Source organism: Microcaecilia unicolor, chromosome 3, assembly GCF_901765095.1.
Source record: "Microcaecilia unicolor chromosome 3, aMicUni1.1, whole genome shotgun sequence".
In the NCBI taxonomy this organism is placed as follows: Eukaryota; Metazoa; Chordata; class Amphibia; order Gymnophiona; family Siphonopidae; genus Microcaecilia; species Microcaecilia unicolor.
In genome coordinates, this window is record NC_044033.1 from 58,670,706 (window position 1) to 58,692,724 (window position 22,019).

The 22,019-nt window shown below is 41.9% G+C and overlaps 1 protein-coding gene across 1 annotated transcript in view; it reads right to left on the reverse strand.

The window, feature by feature from the left end:
* CNIH3 (cornichon family AMPA receptor auxiliary protein 3) overlaps window positions 1–22,019 on the reverse strand; it is a 111,801-nt gene that overhangs the window by 16,698 nt on the left and 73,084 nt on the right. The gene's annotated exons all lie outside the window — the stretch shown is intronic.

Consider the following 22,019-nt stretch of genomic DNA (forward strand, 5'->3'; position numbering starts at 1 on the left):
TCACACTTTTAGGGGCCTTTTTACTAAGGCACGAAGGGGCCTACACATGCCAAATTGGAACTATTGCCCGGCTACCGCGTGCCCCGAGTGGTAATTCTATTTTTGGCGCACGACCAAAACACGCGGTAGAAAATATTTTCTATTTTCTACCATGTGGCGCTTACTCTGCGGTAATCAGCAGTTTATGTGCACTGGTCGCTTACTGCCCGGTTAGTGTGTGAGACCTTACCGCTAAGTCAATGAGTGGCGGTAAGGTCTCAGCCCCAAAATGGATGCGTGCTGGTTTTAATTTGCCGCACGTCCATTTTTGGCCACAAAAAAAGCGCCTTTTTTCCAGGCGCGCTGAAAAATTGACCTGCGTGCGTCCAAAACACACGCCTACACCTGCACAGGACACTTTTAGGTGTGCTTTAGTAAAAGGGACCCTCAATGAGGTCATTAGTGCTAATGCTCATTAGCTTATACCACTTTATGTTCAACTCTGTTTATTGACATGTATACAGAAATACAGGAGACAAAAAAAAATAAAAAAATCAGTTAAGTGCTATGAATAGGACAAGGCTGCATATATATATGATGACCGAAGCAAAGCACCACGCATAGAGAGTTATATAATTAAAAATTTAAATTGGATACATTTTAACAACAAAAACTGATTGAATAAATAGTGTTCAAGATAAACTAATCTAGATTAAGTCAACAAAAGACATTGTTCAGTGCTACAAAATTGTCTTTCACCAGCTTGGATTACCATATAGAAGGCCAGATCTACTATGTGTTTTTTTCCAATATATTTATTTTTTATTTATTTGTTACATTTATATCCCACATTTTGAAGGCAGTTTAATAACAGGGAAGCTCTTTTAACAGGGCAAGTAGGCTCTTACTTTCATAGGCGTTCTATTATGAAGACATGCTGGTATCTTCTAGTCTTTATAAAATACTAGTTTAAGTGGCAGAAATCAGGCATGGAGCTGGTGTAAAAGTCCTCACCTTTAATTTTTATATATTTTTATATTAACCTATTTTATAACCTACGTGTATATTTGTGAACTTTGCCCACATTTCACCCAAACTGCGCCAAGTACATGCCTGCAGGCAGAGAACAGGTCACCATGTCACGGTGCACACTTTCACACCAGTTGGCATTTTATAAGAGTTCATTTATGTGTGTATGTGGCCACATATGTATTAAACTGATTTACAAGATTATCTCTAGAGACTGTACTTTTTTAACAGGTCATCTATGTGAGGAGGCCATTTGGGCATCTATTTCGGGGCCTATGTTATGAAAATGCATGTGTTATAAAATTGTCCCAAAACAAATGCTGAAATTGTGGCTCTAATAAACTTATGTGCATTTGCAGTTCTGGAACAGGTGTAAATGTACATATGTATTTTATAAAGAACACTCTCGTAAATTGCAACTGCCCATGCTCAACCAAACTTCATCTCCAACCAAGCCAACACTAGAGCTATGTGAACTACAGTATGCACATTCATGTCATGGTGGGTACTTGTATATGCAGACAAATTTTATAAGCAGCATTTTGGGCTAGATTCTATACATGGAGCCTATAAAACTGGGGCTCAACGATACCCATTTAAATGGTATTCTATAAGCTGCACCTAAAGTTTAATGCAGTTTATGGAATGCACGCTTAAGTGGAGACTCACGCAAAAATGTAGGCCCTGCCATTTGCACCAACGAAAACGTGGTGTAAATGCCTGCGCCTAATTTTACGTGCGGAGCGCCATTATTCTGTAATTATGCATATAACTCGAAACCACTCCACGTTCTTCCCTGAAACACTCATGACCCTCCCATTTCCATGCCCCCTTTTGTGGACTGCGTGTAAATTTTAGGTGAGGATTCCGCACCTAACTTTACACACGTTGGTCCCAATTAAATCTAATTAGTGCCAATAATTGCTTGTTAAAAGCCAATTATTAGCACTGCTTGGCTCGTTATTCTATTAAATTGCACACGCAAATTGGGAATGCACCTTTATAGAATCAGGGGGTTTATGTGCAAAAAAAATCCTTTATGAAATGACCTCCAGAGAGGGCAACTTCAAACTATATACAAGTGTAAAGTCTACCACTACTTTCTACCCACAGACTTTATACTAGTTTGCAAAGAGAAACATTTCTTTTTGAAAACTGACCAAAATGGCTACTTGTGCTAGTGCTCTCTCTGGGTACAATTACACGCACACTTTTAGAAATCCTAAAATATGCACATAAATACTATCTCTCCAATCCCTCCTGCAGGAATATCTATTCTCTAAGCATAAAATTATGCATTTAGTGGCACTAGATATATAATTTAACCCCAGAATAGGGTAGGCATTTTTCAGAAAGCCAATTTAAACACATAAATTTATAATTCTTCTTAAGGTTTGTGTCTCACTTTCACTAACCCTAAAGTGCCATTTTTGTGTTTATTATGAATACTTTGTTATGGTATACTAAATACAATATTTATAAATATAATACAAACCTCATTTCAGAACAAATCTTGCAACTAAAATGAGACTACTTGGATTAGTCTTGTGAGTCAGCAAGCTACTTATCACATACACCTCAGAAAAGGAGAAATTTGGTCTTACCATTTAATTTCCTTTTCTTGGTGCATGCGTACTTATGCACCTTTGTTAGAAGATTGGTGGAGAGAGAACATAGACATTTCCAGTCACACTATCATCACTATAAGGATTAGTGCAGCTCTAGAACTTGCCAGTTAACAAATGACAAAACAAAACAGGTCTAAATTCACAGAGAACCAGAACCCAGTACTCTCTCCCGACCATCTCATCCATAAGGGGAGATACAAGCCAGCAACACTGACCAACAGAAAACTCAGCAGAAATTCATCACCAAGAACGACACTGTCTGCATCAGTCCAGACTTCCCTGGGTGAGAACTGGACTGGTCTAGCTGGACTAAAGGAAAGGAAATTATTCAGTAAGATCACATTTCTCCTTCCTTATCATCCTGTTAGATCAGTCCAGATGCATGGGAAGTAACCGAGCTCTATCTGGGTTGAGGACCGCAATGTCCTGCCTAGACTGCACATCCAGCATTTAGTGCTTGACAAAGGAATGAAGGAACGACCAAGTGACCAACCTACAACAGTTGCTCACACATCAGCCTAAGATGAAGCCTGTGTCCTAGTGGAATGTGCCTTGAGCCCCTCTGGGACCTGATGTTGCTTCACCAGATCCACAAAAAAGACAAAAAGCCTGTCAGTCCTCCAAAAAGAAGTGATTATCTTTAGAGAGCAGAACAAGCAGTTCAACACATCCAACCAAGAAAGGAACTCCCTTTGCCCTCTTCCCTCGCAAATATCAGAAGGTAAATGATGAACATATGTATTTGGGGGGGGGGGGGGGTGTTCCCTTATAGTTGGAAACCCTACTTCAGAAGTATCTGAGATACTTTTTTGGTTTTGTATTTCTAGGTAGTTAATTGCATTTCTTTTGTGCCTGTAAATAAATTTTCAAATCTAGGAAAATTCACTTTGGAAAGATGAAGGGGTAGGGGAACTGTATTAACTCTTTGTGGGCCAGATGTACTAAGCAACATGGAAAAAACCTTATAGTACACTTGGTCCTATATACTTAAAAGGGTCCTGTGAAAAAATAATGTAAGGGACTGTTCATGTATATATCATTGCTTTTTGGTATTCCTCCTATGGGAATATAGCTTGTGCTGTATAATTTCATTGGAAATGCCAATAAAAAATGTATTTATGACAAAATTAAAACAAATATGAAGAGAAATATTTATAGTCTAGGTAAGCTCTGATGTGGTTTACCAACAGATGGTATATGGAATCTCCCACAGACAAATGGAGCATATTCTCTGCTACTAATCATATCAGTGGGATCAGGGATGTGTGAACAATAGAAGCAAAAAGAGAAACACAGGTTATGGGTAAGAAAACCAAACATGTTAAATGCTAAATGTTTCCAGTGCTTGTTTTGCAATAAAACAAGTTTCACATTTTGAAGTTTCAATTTTTATTAGAGGTTTAGTATCCCACCTATGTCTCTAGGTGGGTTACATATTAAAAAGTTACACCAAAATAATTTAGCATATATATTGACAATACAGGGGATGAGAGGGAAAGAGGGTAGAACTACAAGATCCGTATAGGAAAGGGGGGAGGGGAAAAGAAGAGGGAGGGGGAGTGCATTAAATTGTATAGTCAGTCAGGTTCATTCTCCACAATCGCTGAATAGAGGCATATAATTATAGATGGAGGATTAGGAAAATGCATCTCGATAGGAAAGTTTTAAGCTCTATTTTAAATTTTTGAAGAGACATATGATGACGAAGCGACTGTGGCAGCCCATTCCAATGTTCCAGACCTAGTACTATGCAAAGAAATGCAAAGTGATGCACTTAGGGAGTAGAAATCCACGGGAGACGTATGTGTTAGGCAGTGAGAGTCTGATATGTACAGGCAGGGAGAGGGATCTTGGGGTGATAGTATCCGAGGATCTGAAGGCGACGAAACAGTGTGACAAGGCGGTGACCATAGCCAGAAGGTTGCTAGGCTGTATAGAGAGGGGTGTGACCAGCAGAAGAAAGGAGGTGTTGATGCCCCTGTACAAGTTGTTGGTGAGGCCCCACCTGGAGTATTGTGTTCAGTTTTGGAGGCCGTATCTTGCTAAGGATGTAAAAAGAATTGAAGTGGTGCAAAGAAAAGCTACAAAAATGGTATGGGATTTGTGTTACAAGACATATGAGGAGAGACTTGCTGACCTGAACGTGTATACCTTGGAGGAAAGGAGAAACAGGGGTGACATGATACAGACGTTCAAATATTTGAAAGGTATTAATCCGCAAACAAACCTTTTCCGGAGATGGGAAGGCGGTAGAACTAGAGGACATGAAATGAGGTTGAAGGGGGGCAGACTCAAGAAAAATGTCAGGAAGTATTTTTTCACGGAGAGAGTGGTGGATACTTGGAATGCCCTCCCATGGGAGGTGGTGGAGATGAAAACGGTAACAAAATTCAAAAATGCATGGAATAAAATAAAGGAATCCTGTTCAGAAGGAATGGATCCTCAGAATCTTAGCACAGATTGGGTGGCAGCACTGGTGGTTGAGAGGCGGGGCTAGTACTGGGCAGATTTCTATGGTCTGTGCCCTGAAAATGGCAGATACAAATCAAGGTCAGGTATACATATAAAGTAGCACATATGAGTTTATCTTGTTGGGTAGACTGGATGGACTGTACAGGTCTTTCTCTGTCGTCATCTACTATGTTACTATCAGGCTCATTTTCGAAAGAGATGGACGTCCAAAAAGTGATATAAATCGGCACCCTCAAAAAACATTATTAAAAATATTACTTGCTAGCCTCAGATGTCATACTCAGGTCTATGACAGTGCATGCAGGTCCCTGGAGCAGTTTTAGTGGGTGCAGTGCACTTCAGACAGGTGGACCCAGGCACATACCCCCCCTACTTGTTACATTTGTGGAAGAAACAGTGAGCCCTCCAAAACCCACCAGAAACCCTCTGTACCTACATCTAGGTGACCCCCTTTACCCATAAGGGCTATGGCAGTGGTGTACAGTTGGGGGTAGTGGGTTTTGGGGTTGCTCAGCACACAAGGTAAGGGAGCTATGTACCTTGGAGCATTTTATGAAGTCCACTGCAGTGCCCCCTAGGGTGCCCGATTGGTGTTCTGGCATGTCAGGGGGACCAGTGCTCTACAAATGCTGGCTCCTCCCACATCCAAATGGCTTGCATTTGGACGTTTTTGACTTGGACGTCTTTGGTTTGAAAAGTCGCCAAAAGTCAAAGACGTCCAAATCTAAGGACGTCCAAATCTAGGGGCGTCCTTGGTATTTTCAAAACGAAAGATGGACGTCCATCTTTTTTTGAAAATGAGCTTTTCCCTGCCTCCGGATTTGGACGTTTTACAAAGACATCCAAATCCCAACTAAGACGGTTCTTTAAAAAATGCTCCTCTATGTTACTATATAGTGTGTTCATGAACAATCTCATGGAAAGACGGTACTACTAACAAGTTCTGAGACGATGACCGAAGAGGTCTCTGGTTAGCATATGGAATCAATAGCTTTGAGAGGTAGGGTGGTTCTCCAGATTGATGGATCTTATATACCAACAGGAGAGTGTTATAGATGATACGATGTGGCAGCAGAAGCCAATAAGCAGCTTTAAGAAGAGGGGTAACATGGTTAAATTTCTTTTTACCAGTTATTAATTTTATGGCTGTGTTTTGCATCAGCTGTAAGTGACTGATATCAGTGGATTTAAGACCCAGATACATTGAGTTACAGTAGTCTAGTCTACTAATCATGAAAGAGTGTATGAGAATGTTAATGGCTGGCAGATCAATAAACGATTGGATGGAACAAATCTGTTTAAGCCTGTAAAAGCAGTTCTTAGTTATATTCGAAATCTGTTGGGAGAACGAGAGTTGTCTAAATGAACCCCAAGGATTTTAGTATTTTGCACTTGTAGAACAGGTATAGAATTGAGAAGAATAGGATGAGCGAGGTTACTATTTAAAGAGTTAGAGAAGAGTATATATTTTGATTTTACAGAAATGACATAGCAGGCATCTTTTGGGGCTTCTTCACCTTCGTCCTCTTGCACAATCCTTGACTCCCTCCCCAGACTAACAGCTCCGAGTTGCTTCCTGTAAAGCTGCTCAAAGAAGCTGCAGTGAGACCACAGGAAGGTAAGAGAAGCCAAAAGAGAGGCTGGATCCCAAAGCTAGAAGGATAAGGGAAGAGGGAGATAAAGATTTCTGTGTTTTTATTTATTTGTAGTATTTGATATAGCACCCTTCCCAAAAAGTTTCAAAGTGGTATACAGGCTGGGTATGATAGAGAACTGTAAAACAATATAACAAACATCTATTAAACCAAGGCAAAAATAAACAGTGCTAGAAATAAACGAAGGGGTTTGCATTGGATGACATCATAGTATCAAAAGATACAGCTCTGGAATGTTCATGATTCTCCTCTTTGAACACCTACACCCTGAATAACTTGTATTATACAGAACTTTGGAAAGCCTGCACTTAAGGGTTAATTTTGTTCTCATTTAAAAAAAAATATATTACTGTGATGTTCTGGTTTGCCTGAAGCGCTATCTTCTTGCAAAGAAGGAGCCAATGAGGATTCCACTGCCTGCTAAAATTGACCCATTGTCCCCACGTATTGATGAAAGAGCCCAGGCTATGTACACCCCAGGGAGAATCTGCTCTGTAAGTCTTTCTATCCATTAGGCAGGGCTCTCTGAGTCTTTTTGGTGATTCCTTCTCTGATGGGAATTCAGCTACTGGGTTCTTGCTCCTTGTGGATCTTCAGGAACTCTCCTCTAGTCCCCTCCTGTTCCTTCAAACTCGATCTTTTAGCACCTCTATACTTTCTCCTTGGAAGGATATGGTGGTGATGGGTTGATTCCCTATTCCAGCCTTCATCTATAGTAAGTGCAGCAACTTTATAGGCTGTTACTGCTCTCCACCTCTTCGTTCTCCAAATGGAGTGGCAATATTAGCTAGAGACCTTCTTCCCTTCACAGTAATGGTGCAATGGCCAGGGAAACAAGGAGCTAAAGACAAGAAACTTCCAATGTGATGGGTAATTATACCTGTACAGTTTCCCTCCAAGAGGTATATCCTCCTATCATTGTCAATCATGAGTAGGCAAGTTAGCTCCTTGTTACAGAAGCTGTGGGGGGTATTCGAAAGTCAAAACATTAACCTCAGAGAGCCCTGCCTAATTGATAGTTGTAAACCCCTCTCATAGCCAGGTACTAAACTAACTCCAGATATTCAATGCTGGAGTATGCTCGGCTTCTGGCACTGAATAAACTGGATATGTGCAGCAACCCAGTTAACCAGACAATGGCCAATAATCAAACCAGTGCCCAGTTAATGTGGAGGAGTAGCCTAGTGGTTAGTGCAGTGGACTTTCATCCTGGGGAACTGGGTTCAATTCCCACTACAGCTCCTTATGACTGTGGGCAAGTCAATTAACCCTCCATTTCCCCAGGTGCAAAATAAGTACCTGTATATATGTAAACTGCTTTGAATGTAATTGCAAAACACCACAGAAAGGTGGTATATCAAGTCCCATTTCTCTTTCCCTTAACTCAGTGGATAAAGTTTGGACAGTCTCTCAGCTGTCCTAACTTTATCCACATAGTTAGCTGGTTAATGAACAGAATATTTCCGCTATCTGGCTAAGTCCCGGCTCCACCAAAACTCTGCCCCAGACCACCTCTAATTTAGCCAAGATAGATGGTCCCTAAATGGCTGCTGTGCATTAAGATGGTTCTTTGAGTTTGTGCAGCTGTCAGGACATATTGGGTTCAATATTCAAAGGAGTTTAACTGAACAGCCACCATATTAGCCATATGAAAAGACCAGATGAATGTCTGTGAGTTGAGCCCCCTTTGGAACCCAGTATTTATGTACTTTGAATACTTCCTGCAGGTGTCACTGTTCTGCAATGACTGGGATTCTCTCTTCATCCCCCCAGGACCTGCAACCCATGAACCTGGGACTGGTCACCTCTGCAGCATCTGCAACCCATGAAAAAGGCAGGGCTAGAAACTGAACCCAGGTCTGTCGCTCAGCAGAAAAATTAATATTTTAACAAATTCTCTTTCAGTTCTGCCTCACTACATACTAATTGACTGAATAGCTTCTGAAGCATTGTAATAAAAGCTGGGACTTCACATTTATCACTGTCACTCAGATAGGGCAAAAAATGAAGTGTAATATAACGAGACTGATACTAAAGTGCTTAGAATAGATTTTCATAGTCAGCTTAGAGAAGTCAGATCATGAACAGATAGCTCTGGTGCTCATAAGCATCAGACAGTACTGTTTTTCCAAGATTATCAAAACATGTTAATTAACAAGTGTCCTAGATCAAACATTTGAGCAATAGACATGTCTGTGACTCTTGAGATCCCACCTACCCACAGGTTAGACCACTGCTGATAGAAACAAGAAAGGCCAAATTATTTCTTGGCATTCACCAAAATCCTTTGGTTACAAAAACAAGTTGCAGGTAAAGCTTTTTGATCAGACTAACAATATATCTGGGACTTGCTTTTGAAAATTTTTGATTCCCTTTTTAGCATATCAGCAAAGAATAATGTTGCCCTGAATATACAAGTTCAGGAAGAGTTATGTTTCCATAATTTGTCTTTTCATATATCAAAATCTATTTTCTCATTAACTCATATTAGAAACCTAGGGGCCCTTTTACTAAGCTGCGTAGGCGCCTACCCGCGCCCAACGCATGTCAATTTGGAGTTACCGCCCAGCTACCGCGTGGCCCTTGTGGAAATTTTATTTTTCACGTGAGTCCACTACGCACATCGGAAAATAATTTTTATTTTCTGGCGCGTGGCAAAAACCGGGTGGTAATCGTAGATAATTACCACACAGTTAACACGTGAGACCTTACCGCTAAGTCAATGGCTGGCCGTAAGGTCTCAGAGCCAAAATGGACACGCGCCAATTTTTATTTTGCTGCACGCCCATTTTTGGCAAATATTTGAAAAAGGCCTTTTTTACAGGCATGCTGAAAAATGGATCTGCGCACGCCCAAAACACAAACCTACACTACCGCAGCCCATTTTTCGGTGCACCTTAGTAAAAGGACCCTTTAGAGATGCTTTCTTATATACAAACCAACAAGAACCTTTATTTATTTTAGATAAAAGATCAGTCTTCACCCTGCAGATCCTATGGCTTCCTATGTCTCAACCTTTGGACCACCTGCCTGGGCTTTTAGATCTCCAGGTTTATCTGCCTCATCCTGCTGATCACCTGCCTCTTCTTCTGTACTAGGAGCAGCAGTCACTGTCCTTTTTGCAGTTGCTAAAAATACATCCGAACACAGCTGTTCTGAGCACTTCATCTCCTTGCACAGTTCCCTGTAGTGAGTGAACATGTCATTTATTCCTATGAAAAATTTAAGACTATCTTCACAGTTGGGATTTTATCTGTGAAGATCTGCACACCAGACTCAAAAATGTGTGAAGGGTTCAGACAGTTGTGTAGCCAGCCCCCGTGGTGAATCATTTGATTGGCTAGGTGGATTGATGGGGGGTACAGAACTGTTTTTGTATTTTTTTGATGGGTTCACAGAGTACAGGGAGGAGGTGGGGGAAGAGACTAGATGACCACATTTTCACTACAATCCACTCCTCAGTGAGTGGGTTCTTGGAAATAATTCCACAGCACTCACTGGTGTATAACTAAATGTAATTTTACTGTAACAACTTGAAATCAAATAAATGGGGTACAGTACCATCTTTACCTAGTGGTTAGTGTAGTGGGTTAAGAACCTGGGGAACTGGGTTCAATTCCCACTGTAGCTCCTTGTGAATCTGGGCAAGTCACTTAACCCTCCATTGCCTCGGGTACAATAGGTTGTGAGCCCACTAGGGACACAGAAAGTACCTGCATATAATAATTGTAAACTGCTTTGGTTGTACCCACAGAAAGGTGGTATCAAATTCATGACCCTTTTTCTCCCAGGATATCTCCACACATGTGCCCTCTTCCACATATGCTTCAACTCCTCTTTTCTTTGGCTACTAGACTTACCTTGCTTCCCAGATCTACACTGTGTGAACCTAAGACAAGCCCCGCCCTTCGGTTTGACTTCAGTCAAGTACCACTGGGCTCCTCATTGGATATCAGACAGCAGAAATGTTCCAGTAGAAAAGCCTCCAGACTCAACCTCTCTCAGTTGCCCTAGATCCTCCTGTCCAGACAAGCACCAAGAACCTTCCCCCTCATTACGAAGTTTATCTCTGTGGCTCCCTACTCAGAGTATCCTCATTCCAATCTACTAGGAGGTGTTCTTCTTTTCTTTTGCACAAATACTGGGATGTTCAAGCTCCACTTTTACTTAATGTGTGCTCATTTTTTATGCTAATGTTAATATATGCCCTCTCCATGGTAATGGAAATTTATTTTATTACTGATATGATTGTGCTTCCCTTGGTATTTGCCTTTTATATTTATTCTCTCCCTACCTTGACATTGTAAACTGTTTTGATGTATTTAATGACTTTGCAATATATCAAATAAAGATGATGATGATTCTCCTACCTCCAATTACCCTATTCTCACCTTCCTTCTTGCTTTCTGTTTCCCACTTTTACTTCTCCAGTCTTCCCCTTCCCTTCCCTTCCCTTCTCTTTCACTCTTTCTCTAGTGTCCTAGTCCTCCCTTTCATCTACTCTCTAGCCCCTCATTTCCATTCTCTAGCCCTCTTCCCCTTCTGTAGCCTCAGCTTCTTCTCTGCTTCTAAGCCATTTCTTCTGCCTGTAACCCTCTACCCAATATTCCAATCCCACCTACCTCCTCCATCTCCACCCAGCTTCACCCCTTAAGAGACCTGTCCCCTTCCTCTGTCATACCCTTTCCACAGCCCTTTCTAATATCTCACAATCCTATGTTTCTTCATCCTGGCTCACACTCCTATTCCTAACCTCCACATCCAATCACCTAGTCCCCACTACTTCTTAATCCCTCCATCCTATTTCAAAAATCAGAATCCCTTTCCCCCACCAAACCCTGAGTCCCCAAGCTATCAACTTAACCCTGAATCTGTGCTCTTATCCCACTCAATTCTAAGTCTTTGCTAAACTCCGAGTCCCTGCCAGGGGCGTAGCTACCATTGAATAAGTCCAGCAAAAAGTCCATGAAAACCCAGTGATAGGGGCCAGCTGATTTGAAAAGTGTCCTCTAATACACTGGCTTCCTGATCTCCTCTCCCAAAGTCTGTCATTTATCTCTCTCTCTCTCTCTCTCTCTTTCCTTTGCCCCTCCTTAATGAGCCTGGGGGGGGGGGCAGCTAGAGAGACACCAGAATCACAGGAAAGGGGGAGAGGAAGGGAGGGATGTCAGAGTTATGGGGGGGCAAGGAAGATGGAGCGGCGCTGGACCTGCAGAGGGAGGGCCAGCAGCGGGGGAAGGAGATTGGACCTGAGGAAGGAAGATGGGGGGAGAGATGCTGGACCTGGGGAGAAGCAGAAGGATGAGAAATAGAAAGAGAAAGACCCAGAGCAAAAAGGGAGGAAGAGAGAGGGAGAGATGCTAGACCAAGGGGGTTGAGTGGAGGGATGACAGAGAAAGAGAGAGACTGAACCAGGAGGGATAGGGTAGAAGATAAGCTAGGCCAACAAAGGAAGGGAAAGAGAGATGCCAGACTACAGGAAGAGGGGGCTCAGGGTGATATAGGGAGAGATGATGACCTCAGGGTGTAGGGGCAGGGGAGAGAGAGGGACAGATGCTTGGGGTGCAGGAGGAAGGAAAGAGAGAGTGGAGAAGCTGAACATGGAGAGGTACAGTGACACAGGGAAGAGATGCTGGGCACGGAGGGGGCATAGGGACAGGGATACAGAGAGGTGATGCTGAACACAGGGGAAGGATAGGGACACAGAGAGAAGATGCTTGACAGAGTAAGAAAGAGTCACAAAGAAGAGATGCTGAATGGGGGGGGGGGGAGGGAGGACAGAGACACTGACAGGGAAGATGCTGAACATGGTGGGAGGATAGGCACAGGAAGAGAAGAGAAGCTGGACAGGAGGGATCGTGACATAAAGGGAAGAAGGATGGTGGACATATAGAAAGAAGAAATGTCAAAAGACAAGAGACCCTGGAAAGAGAGTTAAGTAAAAACAGAAAGCAGAAAAGAGACACTGGGACCAAAGCAATGTTCACAAAAAGAAAGAAAAAAAACAATTTTTTCTGAATTTATCAATTGTAATATGTCAGCTTTGGAAAAAGTGCATCTCTGATATCTTGCACTTCAGTTTCTATTTCTATTACTATGACAGGTTTTCTATACAGGTCTGGAATTTGCTTTTTGCAGGATTTGTTTATTGGAGCTCTGAAGGGGTTCCCCATCTCCTCCTTTCTCCCACCCTTAGTCTCCCTACCTTGAAAGAGATGCCTCTGCCTCTCCTAGCATCCAAACCTACCTCTCTGTCTCCCAATAGCATTTGTCCCCGTCCCCCCCCCCCCGCCCCACCCCACCTACTTCCTCTGCATCCATTCCTTCTGCCTCTCTTCTGACCACCTTGCTGTTTTGAATGCAGGGCAGTCCATGAAATCAGTGAACTAAACCTCACCCTAGCATCTCTTCAATGTATTTTTCCTTTCTCTTCACTGTGTCTGCTCCCTGCTCCTTCTTTTTCACCTCTCTATCTGTCCTCTCTCCCTTCCTTCCACAGAATTTGCCTTTTGTATTCTCCTTTCTCCCCTCAGCATTTGCTCTGTGCTCTCTCTTTACCTCTTTATCTATCCCTTTCCTCCATAAATTTACCCTAGCCTCTCCTCATTTTTCCCCACAGCTGCATCTTACTTATTATTATTTATAAAAATTTTATACCATTATTATGGAAAAAATCCATTTAAAATGGTTTACAAATAAAAAAAAGAAACAATAATAGCAAGAAAAATAGATTAAAACTGAAAAAACTGAACTATACCAAGTATCAACACTGAGCTCCATAGACCTGAGCAAATAGTAAACTCTTCAATCTCCTCCTACAAGACAACAATGAGAGTTGACCTCTTAACACCTGGGGACCCTAAAGGCCCATTTCTCCAATTGACAAGCCACAAAATGTCCCAACTAGGTATCTCAAACAGATGCCTAGTTTCAGATCATAAAGTTCTCCTTGAACAATATTTAGTTTATTTATGACATTTATATCCCACATCCTCCCAACGCTAGTTCAGGTTCTACGTGGCTTACATTGAAACACAGACAATTAGTTATATAACTACTAGATTACAATAAACAAAGTATGCAGCAGTCAAAGAATTAGTTGTGAACAATGTGGTTAAAGAAATATTGGGTGACAGGTAATGGAAAACAATAAGATCTTAAATTTGTGGTGTATTAAATATTGGGTTGAATCCTTCCATCAGCAATAGTCAGTTTTATCAGGTATGTTTTTAGCATTTTACGAAATGAGGAGTATTCTTTTATATGCCGTAGTTGTTTAGGCTGCGAGTTCCAGCTCTTGGCATTCTGTTTAAATTGCTAGGTTTACAGAGGGAAGTACCTTGGTGGCAGTATTTCCAATCATGATGGGCTGGAGGGAGGCACCTCAACCCAATCTGAACAAGCAAGCCAGAAGAAGGTGGAACATCGACATGCATGGTCCAGAGGAAGCAGCAATGCCAGCAACTAAAATGGTTTGTGGTGGCTGGAAGAAGTAGTGACAGCCACATCAACATGCAGTGGCCAGCAGACATGCCAGTGGCTGTATTAGTTGAGGTACCAGCATCAGAAATGGGAGGTGAAAGATAGTACTAGTTAAGACTGGAAAGGTTTGGAGAGAGAATACTGAGGCAGGATCTTATGAGGAAGGGGAGTTAAAAGAGTGCTAGGATCGGGAATGAGAAGAATGCTAGGTTTGGGGCTGAGAATGGATGGGAAAACAAATGAGAATGCTGGGGTGGGGAGAAGGAAATAGGGGCCTACAAAGGGACAAGGGAGAAAATGTATGTGTGCTTCAATTGGGGTGTACATTCATGAGTACGTATTCGGTTCATTTGGGCATCTAAAACTTAGCTGTGCATGTGCATGCAAATAGTTTGTAGAAGCATATAACTACTAATTAAACACATGTACAAAAGATTTTGCACATTTTTAAAGTTCTCAAACATAAATAATGCATGCCTAAAAAATAAACAAAAAACATCAGAAAATTGTGAAAAAAATTATTTTTAAACAAGTATGAACTGAATATGTTTTAGCTGTGCACATCCTAGAGTTCAGAGGTGCGGAGCTTGAAGAAACAAAGTCAACTCACACTTTCTACCTTATTAATCCGTACCAATCTCAGCATATCCACAACTCAGAAGTTATCAGGTATGACTATAACTTAATACCTAGACATTTTAGCACCCAGGGTAGGTAAGTGTATTTGTCCTATCTACCACCCCCCACCCCAGCCTACATGCTGATCCTGATTCCTTTCTCCCTTTACCTATTTGATTCTTGAACACTGGGCCTTTAGTGCAGTGGAATAGCCTAGTGGTTAGTGTAGTGGACTTTGATCCTGGGGAACTGGGTTCGGTTCCCAGTGTAGCTCCTTGTGACTCTGGGCAAGTCACTTAACCCTCCATTCCTCTGGGTTAGGGTTACCATATGGCTCCAGAAAAAGGAGAACGGATTGAGCCAGCCAGGTTTTACTTCCATTGCGAAAGCAATGGAAGTAAAACCCGGCTGGCTCAATCCGTCCTCCTTTTTCTGGAGCCATATGGTAACCCTACGTACATGTATACCATGAAACCACCTTAAATGTAGTTGCATAAACCAAAGAAAGGTGGTATATCAAGTCCCATTTCCCTTCTCCCTCATTCCCCATTCTGGATGATAGGAAGAAAGTAGCATTATTTTGACGTTTCATCCTTTGTCAGCTCATACTTTCTTTTCCGTCATTTCTCTTTCAAAAAGAACTTTGCACCCTGGGTAGTTGCCCCTTTTGCCCACACTTAGTTATGCCCCCAGACTGTAGTGGGCTTTCCATGCTCCAAAAAGATCCCAAAACAGGCAGTAGCAGCCTTTTTACCCCTTAAATAGAAGCTGTCCATTGGAGGCTTAACATGCCAGGACAATTTTAGACTATAGCAGTTCTGTGCATTCCATATTTTGTATCCAGACACTATCCAGCTTATAATCGAACGAGAAAAACGCCCAAGTTCCGACCTAAATCGGGAGATGGGCGTTTATCTCACAAAAACGAATAACGCGGTATAATCAAAAGCCGAATTTGGGACGCTTTCAACTGCACTCCGTCGCGGATGCGGACAAAGTGGACGGGGGCGTGTCGAAGGCGTGTCAAAGGCGGAACTGGGGCGTGGTTATCACCCGAACAGAGATGGGCGCCCTTCGCCGATAATGGATGCGTTTGTAGCTAGAATTTAGGGCACTTTTCCTGGACCCTGTTTTTTCACGAATAAGGCCCCAAAAAGTGCCCTAAATGACCAGATTACCCCCAGAGGGAATCGGGGATGACCTCCCCTGACTCCCCCAGTGGTCACTAACCCCCTCCCACCACAAAAAAATGATGTTTCACAACTTTTTATTTTCACCCTCAAATGTCATACCCTCCTCCCAGGCAGCAGTATGCAGGTCCCTGGAGCAGTTGTTAGGGGGTGCAGTGGACGTCAGGCAGGTGGACCCAGGCCCATCCCCCCTACCTGTTACAATTGTGCTGCTTAATGCTTATTAGTCGTCCAACCCCCCCAAACCCACTGTACCCACATGTAGGTGCCCCCCTTCACCCCTTAGGGCTATAGTAATGGTGTAGACTTGTGGGCAGTGGGTTTTGAGGGGGATTTGGGGGGCTCAACACACAATGGAAGGGTGCTATGCACCTGGGAGCTCTTTTACCTGTTTTTTTGTTTTGTAAAAGTGCCCCCTAGGGTGCCCGGTTGGTGTCCTGGCATGTGAGGGGGACCAGTGCACTACAAATCCTGGCCCCTCCCACGAACAAATGCCTTGGATTTATTCGTTTTTGAGCTGGGCGCTTTCCTTTTCCATTATCGCTGAAAAGCAAAAACGCCCAGCTCACACATTGGCGAATAAAACATGGGCGTCTATTTTTTATCGATAATACGGTTCGGTCCGCCCCTTCACGGACCCGTTCTCGGAGATTAACGCCCATGGAGATAGGCGTTTCTGTTCCATTATGCCCCTCTATATCTGTCTCCTTTATGTCTCCTGTCTTTTGTGTTATATGATTGGTTACTTTCCTGTGCAATGCTGATGTTCTTTTCTTTTTATCACGTTGTTATTTTATTTTATTGTAAACTGCTCTGTAATGACTGCAGGTGCAGGAAGGTCGGTATATTACATTTTAAAATAAACCATAAACCCATATAGAGATTTCTTTACAGTGAAATTCTGCTAAGTGAATTTCCATATAATGGGGGTTTGTTGTAAGCTATCGGCTGCATTATAAAAATTGCTCCTAAGAAGAACATATGCAATGTGATAAGCACACAATAAAACATTCTTCATAGAGGAAAAAAAAAACTACTACCAATATTTCTTATTGACTTTTCAAGCAAATGTCTGTCCTTGCATTGCTAAAATAAGACCTGCTATTACAGGGTGAAGTGAGCAACAACCCATGTACCACAATTTATTATTATTATTATTACTACTACTACAGTCTTATAAACCCGCAAAATACCGCAATGTTCACTGCGGGTAATAGACAAAAACTGACAAACATCAGGGATTACCATGTTTAAACCCAAATCCTATATAATAATCTCACCTCCAACGTTCTGTGCTTGGGACGTGGATCCCTGGAGGTGGTCTGCTAGGCAGACACGCACTGACGTCACTGACGTCATGACAGCTGATCCAAGGCAAGGGGAGGAGTAGGGAAACACGCACAGTGTGTTTTCCCTACTCCTCCCCCTGCCTCGGACTCATTTGTCACCCCCCGTGCTACAGCCCCCGAGCCCCCCCCTTCCGCGAACCTGTCGACCCCCCCCGGCCCACCGAAAACCGCCCCCCGCTGCCATTGTGGACTTACCTGTGCTGACGGGGGGACCCAAAACCAACCAACAGCCAAAGTGCTGTTGTGCCTTCGCGTTGCTTCCTCAATCTCTTCTCTGCAAGTTTCTCTGCGTGCGGTCTTCGGCTGTTGGGTGGTGGGTCTCCCCGTCAGCACAGGTAGTCCACAACGGCGGCGGGGGCGGTTTTCGCCAGCACGGGGGGGGATCGACAGGGTCGCAGAAGGGGGGGTCAAGGGGGCCGTAGCGGGGGGGGGGGGCATGCCTGCCTAGGGGCCCGTTTCCTTACCTTCAGAAACGGGCCTTTTTTTTACTAGTTATACAATAATTTCCATAAAACTCAGTTACCATGAACAAATAACATTTTTTAAAAAGAAATGTCTTAAGAGCTTTCCTAAACTGAAAATAACCACAAATTCTTAAAAGAAAAGAAGGAAGAGAATTCCAAAACTGTGCAGCCTGATAAGAAAAAGTAGATTGAAAAATCCTCTTTACCTTTACATGGCGAAATGAGGGAAACTTTAATAAAAATTGATTTCTAGTAGATCTACAAGTAAAATCACATAAAAAAGCAAGATGAACACCTAAATAAGCAGAGGTAGATCTATACAATGCTTGATAGGTCAAAGCAGATACCTTAAATTGAAATCTTGATTCTAATGGTAGCCAATGCAAATGGCATAACAAAGGAGTAATATGATCATATTTGTCTGCTGCAAAAATAACTCCTGCTGCTGCATTCTTTACTTGTTGTAATTTGAACTTCAGCAACTTTGTGCAACCAATAGAAATAGAGTTGCAATAGTCCAGTTTTGAAAATATCAAAACAGACAAATTAAAAAATTTCCGAATAGTTCTTAATTTCTTTAGTAACAAAAATATACAAATACTGGCTGAACGCCATGGCCTCAGAGATCACACAGCAGGGAGAGCTGGAGAATGTCAGAGGAAGGACTCTTGCAGGTGGCTCCTGCTGCCTGGCCCCTGAAAATGCCATCATCATTATAAATCCAGAACAGAACCAGGCATGCCACCAGGGCCTGTCAAACCCAGTAAGCAGGGTAAGCACCGCAGGGGGGCGCCTGCCTTCAAGGGTGCCACCATACTGCACGCCACCCTTGGGGGTTTAAATCTTTTATTTAAATCCGTCCCAGCAGCCACGTCATTTCAAAGCCTTGCCCGTCTCTAGCAGGCTCAATGCGGCTTACATGGGGCAATGAAGGGTTAAGTGACTTGCCCAGAGTCACAAGGAGCTGCCTGTGCCGGGAATCGAACTCAGTTCCTCAGGACCAAAGTCCACCACCCTAACCCACTAGGCCACTCCTCCACTCCTATTTTCTATTCTCAATGCACTCTTTGGCACAGGATCAATTTCTTTTGGAAAAGAAAAAGACACATATTTCAGCGCATTCTATAAAATATTTGCAGCGTTCTGGATCTCTTTGCTTTGACTCTAGTTCTCCAGATATTCTTTTTAACAGACTTCTTCAGTATGGCTGAAAGGGTGGGAAATATGGTTTGAAATTTTGAAAGAATTTTATTGTATTTAGGGGGGAGGAAAGTTATCAACATAGGCTACTGTTTAGTCTCGTTATTTTACCACAAGGGTTATTTTAGCACAGGGTTTCATACATGAAATACAGATTGGCATCTTCAACATTGAGGAACTAAGGCCATGCCAGACAGACTTCTACAGTCTGCAATCCCGCAAATGGCAGAAGACAGACGACGATTCAGCAACTCCATATTGTATATTTGGAAAAGACAGATGAAGATTTGGCAGCTCCAGTATTGTATATTACTTTATTATCATATGCTGCTACTGAGGGTACTGTACAACTCAAGGGGGGAGGAGAAAACATCTTAAATAACAAGTTAATACTGTTACCAATAATTTGGTTATAACATATACCCTCTAATTCTATATACTGCTCCACAAGTTAGGTAAGAATTAGGCACCTAACTTTAGGCACTCAATGACAGTTAGGCATCTAACTGAACTTAGGCACTATTCTATGTTAGCGCCTAAGTGCTTTTTAGCACATAACTGCAAAGGGGGCGTGCATATGGGTGGGGCATGGGTGGGGCACAGGTGGATCAAACTTAGATGCCAAACTTATAGAATACTGTAAGTTATGCCAAATGTTAGGCACCCACACTTACACTTCCTTTTTACACGATGTAAGTTTGGGCACCTAAAGTTAGATACTTTACTATGAAGTATTCAGATAAGATGATTCAATTTCTGGATTTGGAGCTACATCAGACAAGTGTGGGCTTTGAAATCAAGGTGTTCAATAAGCCTATAGATAAAATATTGTTTTTATCATTTGACAACTGTCAACCAAGGAGTTTAAAAAATAGTCTCCCTTTATCACAGTTCTTGAGACTAAGGAGAAGTTGTTCATCTTTGGAAGGAGGTTAAAATTCAGAGTAAAATAAGGACTGATAAGTTAAAATCTAGAGGATATCCGAATAGAATTTTGAAGATAGGGAGAGCAAGGTTCTCTGATAGAGATCTTCTTCTGCAAACAAAAATACATCAGAAGATGACAATATACAAACGTGTACTTAGATATATTCAAAAGGAGCGGATTTAGCAAGACTAGTTAACTGGTCATAGCAAAATTACATCCTGCTTTTGCTAACATAGATTTACAAGTAGCTTTTAAAGAGAAAAAAATTTGAAAGAATTACTATGTCTGGCAGAATTTATAAATATAGGGGCTAATGTTAAAAAGGAATCCTTGTGGGGCATTTTAAATGTTTAAAATGTTCTATTTTCTCTATTACATTACAGATGAAAGATTTTGTAAATCCTTTTGATGGTCAAAAAATAAGTATACGAACATTTTGCAACATGTCAAACAGATTATGTTATCTATGTAGTTTTATGTCCACGTTGGCATGACCAGTAGGAGTTTGAGGATTAGAATGTTGAAACATAAATCGAACTTGAAAAACTGGAAAAAATCTGGCTCCTTTGGTTGAATATTGTAGAGAATTTAAACACAAGTTTGATGAACTACGATGTTTCTCTTCAGATCATGAACCAGTAAGAGGAGGAGATAGATTTTAAAAATTATAAAGAAAAGAAGCAAGATAGATTGAAAACTCCATGCCTTAGAACCAAGACACACTTAGCGTGATTCTATAAAGAGTGCACACAACTTAATTGAACAACAAGCTTAATCAGCACCAATAATTGAGTGATAGCAATTATCAGCACTAATTGGTAATAATTAGGAGTTAGGCACATATCCAATTCTATAATGGATTGCGCCTAAATCTTATCGCACATAACAATTAGGGAGCGTTCCTGGGGACATTCCTGGGGGCATTCCCAGATTTTATGCGCATTGGTTCAGAATCATGCCTGTGTGCCTAACTTAGGGCTCCCTTTACTAAGCAGTGGTAAGTCCTATAAAGGACACATACTCTTTATAAAATCGAACTATGAGTGACACATTATCGGCACTACTTATAGAATTTACCCATAAGTAAATTAGTTAGTGGGGGCAAATACCAAGAGATGCAGAAAATACAGAAACTGTCATAATTATCTTAGGCCCCAGCAGCCTTTTCAAAGAGCTTCTACATGCACTTCAATATGTTGTCGGGATGTCCTACACTTTATACGTTCCATAAGCAAACTACATGGTATGGGTGTAAAATATAAAAAGGAAAACCCAACAGTAAATTAGACTGCAGATTGTCCTAACATGCCATACAAATGAAGTTTATTCCTACTGTGCTAAGCACCAAGAACCCATGTGGAAGACAAATTTGGAATCATATTGAATGCCTCATACTTGACCTGAATACCAGGACACTTCTAGTACACTTTATAGGGCTCTAATACTTCCTAGCTTTAAGGTTCAAACTTATGAAAGTTGAGGGTAAACAGCTTTGACACTGGAAGAAAAATACTAGGATAAAAATGAAAGCCGGTTTGATCATGCTGAAGCGGCCAGAGCTAATCCATGAGTTTCCTCTTTGTCTTGTTCTAATTGAAAAGTGCCCAATGTTCTTACTGAAGGAACAAAAGACTGCAAAACTGTGTGCCTGGGCCCACTAATGACTTCTCAGACACCTGCAGGTGGGTCACAAGATAAGGCATTCACTGTAGTCGCTGAACTAGCGAAGCAGAAAGCACAAAACAGGACACAAAGACACCACGAGCTAAATTAATTTACTGCATCCAGACAGCATTAAATTTGCAGCATTAGAGCAGTGCAAAAAGTTCACTTTTAATATGGTGTGGCAGCATAGGTAGCGGACAGGCCTAGGCCCTTAATACTACAGCCATACAAAGGATTAAAAGTAAAACAAAAACAGTTTATTGATAAACAGGGAGAGGGGAATCCTGTTTCTCAGGAGAAATAATATGGAAAAAGTCGGTCTCCTGTTCTCAAGAGCTTTCCCCATGGCCTGCTCTTTCA